Genomic DNA, 16292 nt, shown 5'->3' with positions numbered 1-16292 from the left:
TCAGGGATAACAACCTGTCTGCCATGTTGTCTGAGTTCCGCACTTTAGCTGCTAAATTGACTGGTGAAACATTGCTCTCCGCTCAATCTTTTTGGTGGGGCTGGCCAATAATATTCGTGCTGAGATGACCGGTCGTGAGGCTCCTAACACCCAGGATGAGATGAAACAGTTGATTTGGCTGTAAAGATTAATCAGTGTATCATGTCACGACATCACAAAACTCCTCAAACATTTAAATTGTTTTACTTCCACAATCTACAGCTCTTTCGTTTGGAGGAGCAGCTGCTACCCCCAGCGGCGAGGCCTCTGTTCTTACTGTGGGTCAGCCTTATAAATATTTTTTTGTTGAGGCTTTCTTGGATACAGGGACATTCAGTAACTTTATAGACCAGGAGCTAGCCTCTCGACTATGTATCATCTTGATCTCTGTGGACATTTTATTTCAGTCACTTATGTTGATGGACATCCTTTTCAACTCTATTCCATTGCCCCTCATATCTCCTGGTCTTTGTTTCAAATCCTGAACTGGTGTCCCAGCTGCCTTCATCGTTGTCTCATTCCCAAGACCAGAACATTTTCCACAGAACCATCACTCCCAAAGCCAGTTGACTGGGGTATGAATCCACCTGTCCACTACGATCTCTTAAAGGTCTTCAGTAAGAAGCGACCCTCTACCCTACACTTGCAACGCTTGTGCAACCCCATGATTTTATGTTCTCCCTGTCCACCGAGGAGAGCAAGGCCATAGAGGAGCACATTGCAGAGGCTCTTGAACAGGGTATAATTTGACCCTCCACCTCCCCAGCCACTGCTGGGTTCTTCTTTGTTAAGAACAATTATGGAGGGCTCCGCCCTTGTATCAACAATCAGGGTTTGAACAAGGTCACCTTTAAGAATCACCATCCCCTCGCTTACCAAACTGTATCTGTGCAGTGCATACAATTTGATGCGTATCAGAGAGGGGGAAGAGGACATCAGTTTCCAAAGGAGATTGCTCTTTTTCCTGTAAGGAAGAAGAACATTGCTGAGAGAGCTCGCTCTGTAGTCACAGCAGACAGGCTTTTTGCGAATAACCAGCTGTTCTGAGACCGAGAGATTACTGAATAGTTATACTGAATGGAACTGCAAGTATGATTAAACTGTAAACACAAAAAAGATAATAGTCGAAGTTCATTGGAATGAATGCGCAACTAATTGTGACTGTGATTTTGATGTGTGCGTCTCTCCACCCCCTCGTTTCTGTTTCTTTTACTTCAACACAGACACACCTTGACATTAACACACCCTCACACCAACATAAAGGACGACACCTCCAGTACAAACTCAGTTTAGACCTCATACTTAGTGATATGAATTCAATACGAATGGTCACTTGGAATGTACTTGGAATTGAAAATTATATATATTATAAACAGCATAAAATCATAGATCAACTAGCAAACTTAAAGCAGACATTGTCTTACTTCACAAAACCCACATTTCCAAATCTATGCCAAATACACTAGGTACACCAGAATTTTCTAATCTTTATTTAGCTAACTATAATTTCAAGTAGGGAGGAGTAGTACCCATGCATATGTAACACCACACAACAGTACGGTCTTGGCTTATTGGACGATGGGCCTTGTGGACATGGGAGGAGCACCATGCAATGTCCCCCTCTGCTATATTTGGCCCCATCCTGCACCTCAGTTTTAGTACCCTAGAGACACTTAGAGCTTTGGGGTTGGGGTGGGGGAGACTATGCAATCAACAAGCAATGGGGTCTCATACACCCCGGCCATAACCCCAGTTTGAATTTCTAGACATACACATCTGCATTCATCATAACCCTTCAAATAACCACAGACACACAAACAAACACCATGCCATGAGATGGACTATCTTCTTCGTGCTTTGTTTTTTCTCGATCAGCGCAATGCTGGAGCCAAACTGCCCACAAAACCTTCCATTGCAACTGGATGACGTGTGGTGCGGTCTAAAAATCTCTGTGTGAAAGCAAACTGAAGGTGTACATTTTCTCACTTTTACTGGTCCCTCGACTGGAGCAGCAGTGTGAATGCGCTCCTAAACATACACATTCACACTTCACTCATACTGTGATATTACTGCATCATTTTACAGGTTATTGGTTTCAGCAGCATAAACTGCACATTTGTGTTCAGGATTTCCCAGCTGTTTTTTGCTGTTTGTTTTATTTGTGTAAAACTAAGTATATGCTCCATTGTCACTAACATTGTGAAAAAAAAACATTTTTTATATTTATAGAGTTGAACAACCATCACCACACCATCTTACAAACTTCTCACAAACTACAAAGTTCTCCTAATGCACGTCTTTTAGGCAGAAACAAGGAGGGCCCTAATCAAGTTTGTTGCATTTTGGCCACAGACAAAAACACAAATGTGCCTTAATGCAAAGATAAGTTGAGACAAGATATCTGTTTAACAAATGCCGTGTCTTATAAGGCTCGACGGAAGGAAAACATTTGACTGTTCATGGGTTCTGGAACCGAATATGCAAAACTGACTTAAAGGAAATTTGACCTTTTGAAAAATAGATTGTTCTTTAGAAAAGACAATTACATTTATTAATAAAAAGACAACAGAAATACCTCATGCAAAAATGTAATTAAAAGGGTGGAACTTTACAAAATAAAATCTAATTTTCTGAATGTGCCAGGAAGCCAGAGTACCCAGAGAGGATTTATGGATCAAAAGGAAAAAATGCAGACTTCATGCAAAAAGACCTCAGGCTGGGATTCAAACCCAGGATCTTTGTGTTGCAAGGCAACAGTGCTAACGGCTGCACACCCTTAAAAAATGAAACCCTGATTTGAATTTTGCATTTTCTCTAACCACCAATCAAAAAAGGTGATGGTAGTACAAACAAAGGTTTATATTTTCTCAGTACAACCTGTCTACCTCGATGCCAGATGCATCACTTATTTAAAGTTAAGCAATTAGGATACAGTCTGCAGATAGCTGTTTTTTCAGTCCAGAATAAATTCAAAGTGCCAGGACAGCTTTGTGCTAAAAAAGATAACTTAAAATAAATATGTAAGGGAGCAGATACTTTCACAGCACTGTATGTAGACAGTTTGAGAATGCTAGTTGAAGGTGCAACACAGATGTTATAGAAGCCAGAAAGCCTGAGAGGCAGGTTGGTGAATGACGCGTTAACCCGTGGGGTTAATCTGCATATCTAGCTATAGCTTGTACAGTTGGTCGGTGGAGTCTTTTTACTGAGTGCAAACATACAGAATCAGCATTACCAGAATTGGAGCTTCAATACAGTGTCACTTCTACAGCTTCAGGTGAGTACAGATGTATCGTTTAGGATTATACACATGCACATGCATCACTGGAACGAGCTTTAGGACAGCATGTTTTAAAATTCAGTTAAATATATACACTCTGATCTTCCAATGAAATATTTTGATTTGACTTAATACATACTGATTTCAGATAGTCTCTGATCTCGTGTGTGTAATGGAATAGGGATAGCTTTAGTGCTTATATGAAAAACTGATGTAAAAGTTCTCCATGATGAGGTCAAATCTCTCCACATTAACTAATAGCAGTAAGAAAGGAACGGCCAAACGATTTAACAGCTAATATACATACAACTGAAGCAGGCTGAGGTTTCGTCAGTGACTGTTACTTCATTTTAATTAAGAGTTTATTTTTCTTAATCTTAATTGGTAGGTTTATTTTATTAAGGTCCTTAATTTTTTTTGACCATCTTTTAGTCTCAATTATCCATTTTCTCTCTTTTGGCTTTTGTTTAGTTTATGTTTTTGATCAAAATATAATTGTAATTGGTTGGTTATTGTTTCTATTATGCCCTGTGTTGTTTAGTCTCTCATCTCTCAAGTGGGAACAGGGGATAAAATCAGACAAGAAATCTGTGTTCACAGTTTTACTCATACCTACAAATGTCTTGTGGGCTACTTTCTCCAATTTGCCTCAAACCACCAGGTGTGCATTTCACTAATTGCTGACAATGGATGTTCTGCACATACCAAGGTCCACAAGAGAAGGTCTATTACTGAGATATAGTAGTCAGAGATATGCCCTACTTTGGTTAATTAACATACTTAATTTCTAAAGTTATATCTTTCACATGTTCTACTGTGGGTAAACACCTCACTATTTTCTAAGTAAATTTATTTCTAATGGTGCGATTGAATTAAACCCGATATCAGTAACAACCAGTTCAGTCCACACATGCAAGACATCAAATTATAAATGTCTATAAATGAAGTTATGTGTAATAAAATTCTTTCATGACACAATGAAAAGTATTGAACAAATAAAAAAATGAAAAAGTATTGAAACTTCATTGGGAATTTACAAGATGACAAAAGGTAAAGAAGTAGGTTTCTAGTAATGTGAATGTGTCAGTGGAGTTTCTGGTTCAGATGCCAAAGAACCTGAATATAATAACAATTGCTGAGGTGTGTAAAGACTATGTGTTTAAAATCTGCTTTTTGAACATATCAGTATATCTCTTTATCACTCTAGAGATGTTAGACATTTTACAGTAATTAATATTTTTGAAAACACATATCTGACTACAGGTGTTTGGATGGCCTTTTCTGGGAACATGATTTGGATCATCTGCATCTTTGTCCCCTTGGTCCATCCTGTCTGGAGCCAATATTCCAAACTCAAAAGTCTGAAGTTTCAACATTATTCTACCATGGTTACTTGGCAAGAAGCTCAGTATGCCTGTCGAAAGAGTCACACTGACCTGGTTACCATCAGAAATGAAAAACAAAGACAAAACTTTTCCCATGGCCAAGGCTGGATCGGGTTGTACCGTGAAAATAATGCTGGTCCCTGGAAATGGTCCAGAGGAGATGATAAGGCAACCTTCTTCTTTTGGCGCCTTGGCGGTAAGCAGAACTACATTAGTTGATGGTTGAACACCAGTTTTTGCCATTGCATTTCTATGTGTTTATTCAATACTGTTCCAATTAAAAAATGTATTTATCATCCCAAAGGGAATGTTTTCCAAGTTTCTTCCAAGAGTAGTTGTAGATGGTGATGCCTGTGGGCAGGAAAGATCACCTGTAGCAGACAGTATTACAGGAGATCTGAAGAAGCCTTTGACTTAAGACACCTATTGTATTATTGTCACAGTTTTGGGCTAGTTCCTGACCCACATGCAGAAAACACTCGGGAGACAAAGCAAATGTAAAGGTTTATTTTTGTTAGGAACCAAGGTGAGCTTGATCCAGGGAGGAGCTCTGGAGAAATCCAGCTGGGGTAAAGCCACTGAGACAGAAGGGGGAAGGGAGACAGGTGGATAGAGTGGAGGTTTTTCTGAGATAGAATTGTCTTTACTGAAGTTGTGGGAGGTAAAGACAAGGAGGTGTATGTAGAGACCAGTTGAGCCTGTCTGTGAGAGAGGTTGGCATGAAGATGGCTGATGTGGAGGGCAGGCAGGTTGTACAGGAGTGAGAGAAGCAGGAGAGGTTATTAAACCAGAGAGCTTGAGCAAGGAATTTTGTTACTTCACGAAGGTAAAGAAGCCAAAGAAAATCCTGGAGGGAACCACTATGGTTGACACTGAGGCGTCTAATCACCGTCATACAGCTCTTCCTGTGCTGGTGAGGATGATTAGCTGCCAGTGTGCAGGAACTCAGCCATTTAGCAAACCCTCCAGAATACTCTGCAGCAACCAGGAGACGGAGGAAGAGAGGCTACAGACAGACAACCACTGGATTTCTGACAATTATCTTCCCTTGGATAGGATGCTCAGTATTGTCCACAATGTTCTTGATTTTATAAAGAAACCGCCTTTCCACAATCATTTCCAGCGGTTCCATAGCAGTCCCCAGAACAGTGTACACTCTCCAAAGCAGGCTAATAGAAAATATGCAGCACGTTTCTCAAACCATGGAATGACCTAGACTTCCCCAGTTGTCCCTCAGTCCCTTATTGTAGGCAGCTTCACTGGGGCCTCATGTACGAAGCATGCAAACCCACAAAAACCCTGCGTCGCAATGTTTTACGCACAACTTGGCTTGTACAAAAATGAACATTGCGTGAAAGTGTGCAGAAATCCACACAAACTTTTGACCTGCAGTGAAAATGTGCAGCAGCCACACAAGCTTTTTCAATTGACTATAATAAACTATAAACTCACCTAAATACACCGAAATATGACTCCATTCAGTTTTATTTAATTCATGGAGACTCAAACCTGATGTTTTTTCATAAGTTTGAGCCTTTATGGTTTAAACCAGAGCGATGAAACTGAATCACATTTAGCCTCATACAATACCATAACATACACACAAAAAACACAGAAGCGCTGATCTAGGAATACATTCTACATTAACGAAAAGTAAAACATTAATTGCAGTGGTAACTCCTTTAGAGGAGCTTTGTTTAGTTGTGTTTCTCTTTAAATGTTTTTAAATAGATTAAATAGATCCGAATAAAAGTAACAGAGCTACTCAAACATAAGCTACTCACACACAATGAGTTGCTTAATTCTAATGATAGTAATTGATGGGGGGGGGGGGGGGGGGGGGGGGGAACAATGGTCCAGTTTAATCCCTAAGCAAATTCAAAAGGGTCTACTGGTGGACTAAAATGAGACAAATAGCCACTTACACATGTTCCTACAATCCCCATAATGCATTCTGATTGCTGGATATACAGTATTGACTAAGTCTTGATTAGTCTTTAAATGTTTTTCCCTAGACTACTAAATTTTTCATTGTACTGTATGTGCATGAGGGCTTTTTCCACACAGGAAAGTCAACAATTCAAACTGTTTCGTGTGTGGGTTCATTACTTGTAATACAAATTGCAGGAATGGAAGACACTAAAAGAAAGATTAAAAACACAATCAAATTAATTACCAATTTAGATTGTCCTGGCACTATTGGGCACACTTTTAATTTTACTGGGTATTTTCTCCAAACGCTCAAAAACTTTCAGAGAAACCTGATGCTTTTTGCAACCATCAACAAACTTCTGGCACAAGTATTTATGAACTACTTAGGTATTTGACTACACTTCTAACCAGAAATGGTAGAACTCATTTAAACTGAGTTCCTGGTCCAGCTGGTACAGTTTAGTTAAAATAAGATTCCGGAAGCCTAAGTTTAGCCCACTTCATTAATTCCAAAACCAGTTTTGAATCCTTGTCCAATCGGAACACCCAACTGTGTAATTTGTCTAGTTGTTGATTTGAGGTGCAGTTATAGAATTTGGAGGTAATACTTGCAATTTGCAATACTACTGGCAGCAAAATGGACCCCCATCATGATGCTGCCACCACTAGACTTGGCAGCTGTTGCAGTATTCTTTAGTTTGAGAGCCTCACCTTGACTCTTCCAAACATACGTAGGTTGTGTCATTTTGGCCAAGACGTTCAATCTTTGTCTCATCTAGTCAGGAAAATGTAGATCCACACTGAAACTGAGGTAGACAGCCACTTACACATTTTTTAGATTTTCTCCAGAAGTTATTTGGCTTGTCCATGTGGGCAGCAATAAAACCCAGTCTAGCTTAAGAGTCAGTGTTGGAGCAGGAACTTTTTTCTCGGCTGTGACCTTCTCAGTCGATGGCAAAATTAAACACACGTCACCCTGGACAGTGCCACTGGTACTCCAGCATCACCAGGTTTTGGATCAGCCTGAGTCTTTATCGTTACGTGTTGTTTTCTAAACAACCTAACAAATTTTGGTTCATCACTTGAAATTTGTTTCACACTTGAAACAGTTGGGTGTTTCAATAGAAAATTCATTTCAAGCACACCCAAACAGTCCCAGCCTTTGTAGACTTTGCACAAAGATCAACAACTGATTTAAATCTACTCTACCAAGATTCTGTAAGAAGAATGAGCTTATGAGTTTATTCAGGCAGCAAAATGAGGACAGGTGCTTCATGATGCTGTGCAACTTTTCAAGGGACATTTAACCAAATTTTAGACGGAGTCTAAATATATATTTCAACCTGTATGTATAACTTTGAGGATTTCAAGAAAACACCCAATTCTAGTTTTTATAATACCTTGCAGTTTTATGCCATTACACCCTCAAGAAAGTACAGTTCAAATTCATCATTAAAATGGGTATAAACTTGTCACCAGAAGAGTAAATTAAGGCATGTTTGACTAAATTGAATAAGGGGTTAAATTCAACATATTTACTAAAATGACTGCTATAAAAAACAATATGCCTTAGATGGAATTTTCTGTTGAATGTTTGGTGGCACACCTTGACATCATTTGTTCTCCAGCCAAAAACTCATCCCATGTACTGCTTTGTTTACAGAACCAAAGCAGGATAAGCACTGTGCTGTTCAGTGGCCCAACACATCAGGCCCCCACTATTGGGCGCCTGATGGGTGTGACACTGAGCATACTTACATGTGTTATGACGAGACCCTGGTTCTTGTGAAGGAGAATAAGACTTGGGAGGAGGCATTAGAACACTGCAGGACTTTGACAGAAGTGAACAGCTACGACCTGGTCACCCTGATCACTCCTGATGACTACGACTATGCACGAGAGAGAGCACAACATGCTACCACTGATGAGGTGGGCCAGTTTTCTACTGTACTGGTGTTATTGACCAATTCATTTATTGTTTTGTAGCACATATTAACCCTGCATTAAATTATACTACTTATTAATCAATCAGTCTCATATATTTATCTTTTGAGTTAATTAATTAATAATTAATTTGATGTGAATCCTGTGCCTTTCCACAAAACAATGTGTATTATACAATTAAAAAGACCAGGTGTTTAATACATTTCTTGATGCTATGGTTTATTTTCAATCAGACATAAGAACATATAAGGACCATGAAAAATCAAAGTTCAGATTTATTCTTACAGCAACTGTGTCTCAGTAGGAAGAGTAGTTGTCTTGCAATCAGAAGGTTGAGGGTTCAATTCCAGCTTCCTTCTGCCATATGTCAATGTGTTCAGTCCATTTACCTTCTTTTTTTTTACCATTAATCAAGCAAGTAGATTTTTGGTAGCATTCGCTGATTAGATATACAGGTCCTTCTCAAAATATTAGCATATTGTGATAAAGTTCATTATTTTCCATAATGTCATGATGAAAATTTAACGTTCATATATTTTAGATTCATTGCACACTAACTGAAATATTTCAGGTCTTTTATTGTCTTAATACGAATGATTTTGGCATACAGCTCATGAAAACCCAAAATTCCTATCTCACAAAATTAGCATATTTCATCCAACCAATAAAAGAAAAGTGTTTTTAATACAAAAAACTTCAACCTTCAAATAATCATGTACAGTTATGCACTCAATACTTGGTCGGGAATCCTTTTGCAGAAATGACTGCTTCAATGCGGCGTGGCATGGAGGCAATCAGCCTGTGGCACTGCTGAGGTCTTATGGAGGCTCAGGATGCTTCGATAGCGGCCTTTAGCTCATCCAGAGTGTTGGGTCATGAGTCTCTCAACGTTCTCTTCACAATATCCCACAGATTCTCTATGGGGTTCAGGTCAGGAGAGTTGGCAGGCCAATTGAGCACAGTGATACCATGGTCAGTAAACCATTTACCAGTGGTTTTGGCACTGTGAGCAGGTGCCAGGTCGTGCTGAAAAATGAAATCTTCATCTCCATAAAGCTTTTCAGCAGATGGAAGCATGAAGTGCTCCAAAATCTCCTGATAGCTAGCTGCATTGACCCTGCCCTTGATAAAACACAGTGGACCAACACCAGCCGCTGACACGGCACCCCAGACCATCACTGACTGTGGGTACTTGACACTGGACTTCTGGCATTTTGGCATTTCCTTCTCCCCAGTCTTCCTCCAGACTCTGCCACCTTGATTTCCGAATGACATACAGAATTTGCTTTCATCCGAAAAAAGTACTTTGGACCACTGAGCAACAGTCCAGTGCTGCTTCTCTGTAGCCCAGGTCAGGTGCTTCTGCCGCTGTTTCTGGTTCAAAAGTGGCTTGACCTGGGGAATGCGGCACCTGTATCCCATTTCCTGCACACGCCTGTGCACGGTGGCTCTGGATGTTTCTACTCCAGACTCAGTCCACTGCTTCCGCAGGTCCCCCAAGGTCTGGAATCAGCCCTTCTCCACAATCTTCCTCAGGGTCCGGTCACCTCTTCTCGTTGTGCAGCGTTTTCTGCCACACTTTTTCCTTCCCACAGACTTCCCACTGAGGTGCCTTGATACAGCACTCTGGGAACAGCCTATTCGTTCAGAAATTTCTTTCTGTGTCTTACCCTCTTGCTTGAGGGTGTCAATAGTGGCCTTCTGGACAGCAGTCAGGTCGTCAGTCTTACCCATGATTGGGGTTTTGAGTGATGAACCAGGCTGGGAGTTTTAAAGGCCTCAGGAATCTTTTGCAGGTGTTTAGAGTTAACTCGTTGATTCAGATGATTAGGTTCATAGCTCGTTTAGAGACCCTTTTAATGATATGCTAATTTTGTGAGATAGGAATTTTGGGTTTTCATGAGCTGTATGCCAAAATCATCCGTATTAAGACAATAAAAGACCTGAAATATTTCAGTTAGTGTGCAATGAATCTAAAATATATGAATGTTAAATTTTCATCATGACATTATGGAAAATAATTAACTTTATCACAATATGCTAATATTTTGAGAAGGACCTGTATAAATAATAAACTAAACTAACACAAAAATATTGATGAACAAAGAAGGAACAATAATCTACTTTGACTGATAAAAGTAAAATTCTTGAGTGTCTTCTTGTTATTCCTTTTTGTCTGACGTCTTATTGAAGAGAGACTTTCTTACTTCCCGAAGCCATGCTGAACATAGAGTAAACACAAATGGAACATGGCATTCATTCTTCTTTCATAATTGATACGGTTTCGCTTAGGCTAAACCGTATCAATGATGGAGCTATTCTCACACAACTTCCAGAAGATCATCCAAAGGCTTTTAACCCATCAAAGCAATACTTCAAAAAAGACCTTAAACATAAAATGTGATATAGGGGAGCATTTCAAGATGGTGGCTTGAAAATTTAAACAGTCCTCATCAGATATAAAGAAACTCCACAAAACTCAATAAACTAAATAATATGTCTCCTAAAATGACATGTTATGTGTGGTGTTAGATCCAAAAAGAGACCAGGGGGTTCTAAAAGTCACGACCAAGCAAGGACCAATCCAACAAACGCTGAAAACAAAACCAGCAGGATGCAGGCCGTGGAGACGAATGTGAAAGTGATCTGACAATGGCTACAACTGTTCAGAACCTATGCGACAATATTAAAGAAATTCAAAATGACAACACAATGGAGAATGATATCAAACGGAATCTGGGCAGCAGACTGAAATCAACAAGAAGCTGGAAGAGGTCAGTGCGGATATTCATAATCAAGGAGCAAGGCTAACTGAGGCAGAACAATGGGTGAATGAGGAGGAGACTGTGAACGTGTACCCGAGGGACTCGCTGCTTTACTGCCTGAAACAACAGAAAACTTTCCAGGAGAAAGTCACTGACGTAGAAGGAAGATCCAGGTGAAATAATATTCACATTTACAGTATCAAGGAGGGTGCCGAGGGTAATTCTTACGTTTACGTTCATTGCTAACCTTCTGAAAGAACAACTTTTGCTCAAAGAACACGTGGACCTGCAGATACAATGAGCACACCAGACACTGGTCCTAAGCTACAAAATGTGGCGATCGTAAAATCTATCCTGGTGAACTTTCATAGAAGAGAGAATCCTAAAATTGACATGAGGGAAAAGGATTATCTATGAAGTTAAACTGATATCATTCGTGCATGATCTGCTGACTGATAAACAACAAGCTTAAAGAATACAAAAACATCTAGAAGATGGAAAAAATTTGTTTTCAAACTTCATACCCGGTTAGGATGAGGATTCATTGGGAAGACGGACCGCGCCTATACAGGAATGTGTTTGATATGACCGAGGACATGAGGAAAAGAGAATACTCGCTGGAGACGCCGTGCTCGGCTGCTGTAGATGAGGAGCCACTACTCTCCCAAGACGCATATTGGAATAAAGCGGGCAGCGCCTTTTCCAAACACATTAGGGAGAAGCTCCATGGATTTCAGCAAGTAGCAAATTAAGTATCTTAAGTGTCAGCTGTGTACTTAAGATTTATACCTGTTACGTAAGTACGACATTATTGTATATCTCCTTTGAGATCCAAAAAATAAACAATTGACCTTTCTATTTGATGCCTTTTTTTAGTTGTGTTCTAACATTAATATATTATACAGGATACTTATTGAATTCATAATACCTTGTTTGTTTCTAATACGCAGGTTGAACTCCCATGTCACATGAAAATACTACATTAATCAGGACTAATTGAGAGAAGAGTTATGCTCAAAGAAAGGACTTTGTCTAAGGCAGAGAAGGAGGCCCTATTTAGAGTAGGACTGTTTCTCCAACTATGTGAAGGAAATTGTAGTTTAACAGGACAGAGTAAAGCCCTGAAGTTGTTCTTTTGGCATTATGTTCTGTAGTTTTGTTATATTTTAATAGTGTTCTAACTCTTGTGTAAGCAAAATCGCATACTGGTATGGCTATATAATTCTGTGATATCACAGCAGCTTTATGGAATATAAATGGTCTCAACAATCCTGTCAAGAGGAGCAGAGTCATGTCTAAGATAAAAAGGGACAAAATTCAAATTCTGCTTCTTCAAAATACCCATCTGATCCAAGCAGAAGATGAGAAATGAAAAAAACAAATTTGGAAATGTTTATTACAGCTCATTCAAAACAGATCGTAAAAGAGATGTTGCAGTTTTAAGACACAAGTCCTTACATTTTGAACTTATTTAGCAAATACGAAACAATGAAGGAAGGTATATACTGGTGTAGGGAAAAACAGAGGGGAAAATGTGTACTCTTTTGTCTGTGCATATGCCCGCTCACTATGACATGTTCTTGCTGAGAAAAGTCTTGGAACTGATCTCAGGGTCAAGAGTAGTATTAATTTGTGCAGGTGACTTTAATATAATCTTGCATAAAAACGACACATCTAATAATAAAAGGACAGCTACTCCACAAAGTAAATTGTTCAGAAAGGGCTTGGTTGATATTGGTTTTCCAGATATTTGGTGAGATATGTACCGAACAGATAGAGATATTACCTACTTTTCTCCCCTTTGTGCAGTGTATTTGTGGATTGATCTCCTTTTGGTTCTCAGAAATGACAGACACAGAATAAGAAGCTGTGAAATTGGTACCAGGAACTTGTTAGACCACGCACCAATATACTTAACATTTAATCTGTACAAGACCAAAAGAAAAACTATATGGAGACTAAACACAAACTCATTAAATAATAAGAATGTCATATAAGAGATAAAAGCAGAAATTATAAATTTCCTAGAATGAAATAACAATGGACAAGTTGACCCTAACATTTAATGGGACACTTAGAAGGCCGTTATAAATGGCAAATTCATATCATTAAGTGAGGCTATTAAGAAAGCTAAGGGAAAACAACTAAGTTAACTAGACAATACATTAAAACATTTGGAAAGTATGCCGATTGAGACTAACAGAAACCATATTCTGTCACAAATCCAAGAGACAAGGAATAAAATTCTGGATATATAATAATAATGAGAAAAAAATAACAATAATACAAATAATTGTATTATGAAACTGGTCCGAAAGCAGCATAATCACTTCCAAGAAAAAATCATAAGAAATAAGTAATGCAATCAGTATGTTCAATAATTGATCCAAAGACACGAAAATTAGAAAGTAGTATATAAGGTATTGATATGGCCTTTCAAACATATTCTAAGATTGTATATACAAATGAAACAAAATAATTTGGAAGATTGATTCATTAGATCTATCAACAATTGGAGAGTGTCAGAATAAACATGTAACTAAGCCTAATAATAAAAAAAAAGAGTTATAGGTGACGTTAAAAACATTTACCCTAAAAAAACTAAGCCTAACCCAGCCAAAAGGTATAAGGGTTAGGAAAAGGAAGAGGAAATGTCTCCAATTTTATTAAAAGCACTGAATTGGACACAAGTAAATATGACAACACCACCACAGTGGTATGAGGCAATTATATCGGTTCTACCAAAAGAAGGCATTAATAAAATGCTATATAGCTCCTATAGAGCTATATCAATTCTGAACCAAGACTACACATCTATTATATATGACAGTCTAAAGTCATTCGTCTCTGAGCTGATTGATAAGGACCAAACCATCAACAAGGCATTTGTCACAGGATATTTTCTCTTTTTCGGACCATTCCCTGTAAACACTAAAGATGGTAGTGCGAGAAAATCCCAGTAGATCAGCAGTTTCTGAAATACTCAGAAGAGCTCGTCTGGCACCAACAACCATGCCACGTTCAAAGTCACTTAAATCACCTTTCTCACCCAATCTGATACTCGGTTTGAACTGCAGCAGATCGTCTTGACCATGTCCACATGTCTAAATGCATTGAGTTGCTGCCATGTGATTGGCTGATTAGAAATTTGCGTTAACAAGCAGTTGGACAGATGTACCTAATAAAGTGGCCGGTGAGTGTAGAAGATATGCAGCATCTTGCTACAAAAACTGAAGGACCTAAGCTTCCTCAAGAAGTACAGTCTGCTCTGTCCCTTCTTGTAGACAGCTTCACAGCTGCATCTCCACTCCAGTCTGTTGTCCAGTTGAACACCGAGGTATTTATACTCATCCACCACCAAGTTATTCAGCATATGGAGCCAACCATTTTCTATACCTGCTTCTTCCATACTGGGTCGTGGGGGAGCTGGTGCCTTTATATAATGGATGTTTTAGAGTAGTAATTACTAACTGTTGTTGACACTGTTCTGTTCTTTTCTAGATAAAATGAAAAACATAAAAAAAAAAAAAAGTTTCCAAAATAAAACATAAAATGTATTATTGTAATTCATAAATAATTCTGAACATGACATTTACAATAGTTCCAGGATTATATTTAGATTTACACAATCCTCCTTTAAAATCACAGCTACAACAATGATTCTAAAATGACTTAAGCAATAAAGAGGAGCACACTGTATTTTCTTATAATGGAAACTCCATCTGCACCTGCCTATGGCCTTATCTGACTATAACAAAACATACTCAGCTGGAATTCTAAAAATGACATGATGAGAAAATAAAAACTTGTGTTACATATGAGGGTAGCATAATGCCACAGCGTTTATGTGATTCTCTCTGTTAAATATTGATAGGTTTGGACGGGTCTGCGTTACCTGGCTGATGAGTGGTTCTGGATGCTTGGAGAAGAGGTGCAGTACCCCGACATTCCAAGCTGCCCAGCTGTCAGATGTGGTGTTCTGGAGAAGAACAGCAACAGCTTATTTGGGATCAGAGACTGCAGCCAGAGAAAGAACTTCTTCTGTTATAAGAAACCTAAATCTACGTAAAGCTAATAAGGTCATATTTTACCTCATCAACCCTGCTGTTAATAATAAGCATGAGCTTTTAGGAACACTAAGCTCTACAGCTGTTTGCTAGGTAGAATCTGTATCTGGAATCTTTACTCTTAATTAGATTCAGGTTGCTGAGATGTTGTTTTTCTTTTCTAATTTGTTTTAAATCTATAGCAACAGTAACTATATCAATTCACAAGGGGGGTCTAATTTGACCTTGTTCTACATGCTGTTAACAACACGGGACATTTAGAAGCACAGGTATAATCTCAGCAGCTGTTTCAGGAGAATACATTAAAATCTATCACAGTTTTAGTGAATGGTGTTCATACAATACAGGAGGTTATCAGGGCACTAACATGACTAATAACAGTAACTAATGTGTCTCACACAGATGGGTAGTAACGAGTTACATTTACTTAGTTGCACTTGCTTGAATTTACATGAAATATAATATTTGAAGTAAAGTACAGTTTTCGCAGACTCTTCCCAACTCTGATTTTTTCACGGAGTGAAAAAAGGACATTTAGCAAAACATGCAGATACAAAAATAGTTTATGGAATGGAGAGACTTTTTGTATGGACACATCTGGTGAGCCTGCTTTGCTATTTGGGCACATAAAAATCCAGTACATATCTCATCACTTTTATTTATAAATAAATATATACATTTATAAATAAATAAATACATACATACATAAATAAATAAATCGAGTTGAATGAACATACGTTTGGATTGTTCAAACATACACAATTTACCAGCTGTTGCTATCGGTTTCAAACACTTTATGTTGTGAAAAAATTCTATTGTTTTATTATTTTGAAATACCAGAAATTGCACACAATTATATTCTTCACAGTTTTCAAAGAGT

At 38.5% G+C, this 16292-nt stretch overlaps 1 long non-coding RNA gene across 1 annotated transcript in view; it reads right to left on the bottom strand.

Moving 5' to 3' along the window:
• The window catches only part of LOC124864052, a 31412-nt gene extending 15896 nt beyond the window's left edge, over positions 1 to 15516 (bottom strand). Inside the window, exons 1-2 of the long non-coding RNA XR_007037253.1 lie at positions 15437 to 15516; positions 15241 to 15324 (exon numbers count right to left, since the gene is read on the bottom strand). This is a non-coding gene — a long non-coding RNA (uncharacterized LOC124864052). The remainder of the gene's footprint in view (positions 1 to 15240; positions 15325 to 15436) is intronic.
• Positions 15517 to 16292: the final 776 nt, after the last annotated feature.

The sequence above is a fragment of the Girardinichthys multiradiatus genome, chromosome Y (genome assembly GCF_021462225.1).
Source record: "Girardinichthys multiradiatus isolate DD_20200921_A chromosome Y, DD_fGirMul_XY1, whole genome shotgun sequence".
NCBI lineage: Eukaryota > Metazoa > Chordata > Actinopteri > Cyprinodontiformes > Goodeidae > Girardinichthys > Girardinichthys multiradiatus.
The sequence above is the reverse complement of the archived record's forward strand: the minus strand, read 5'-3'. Positions and strand labels throughout refer to the sequence as shown.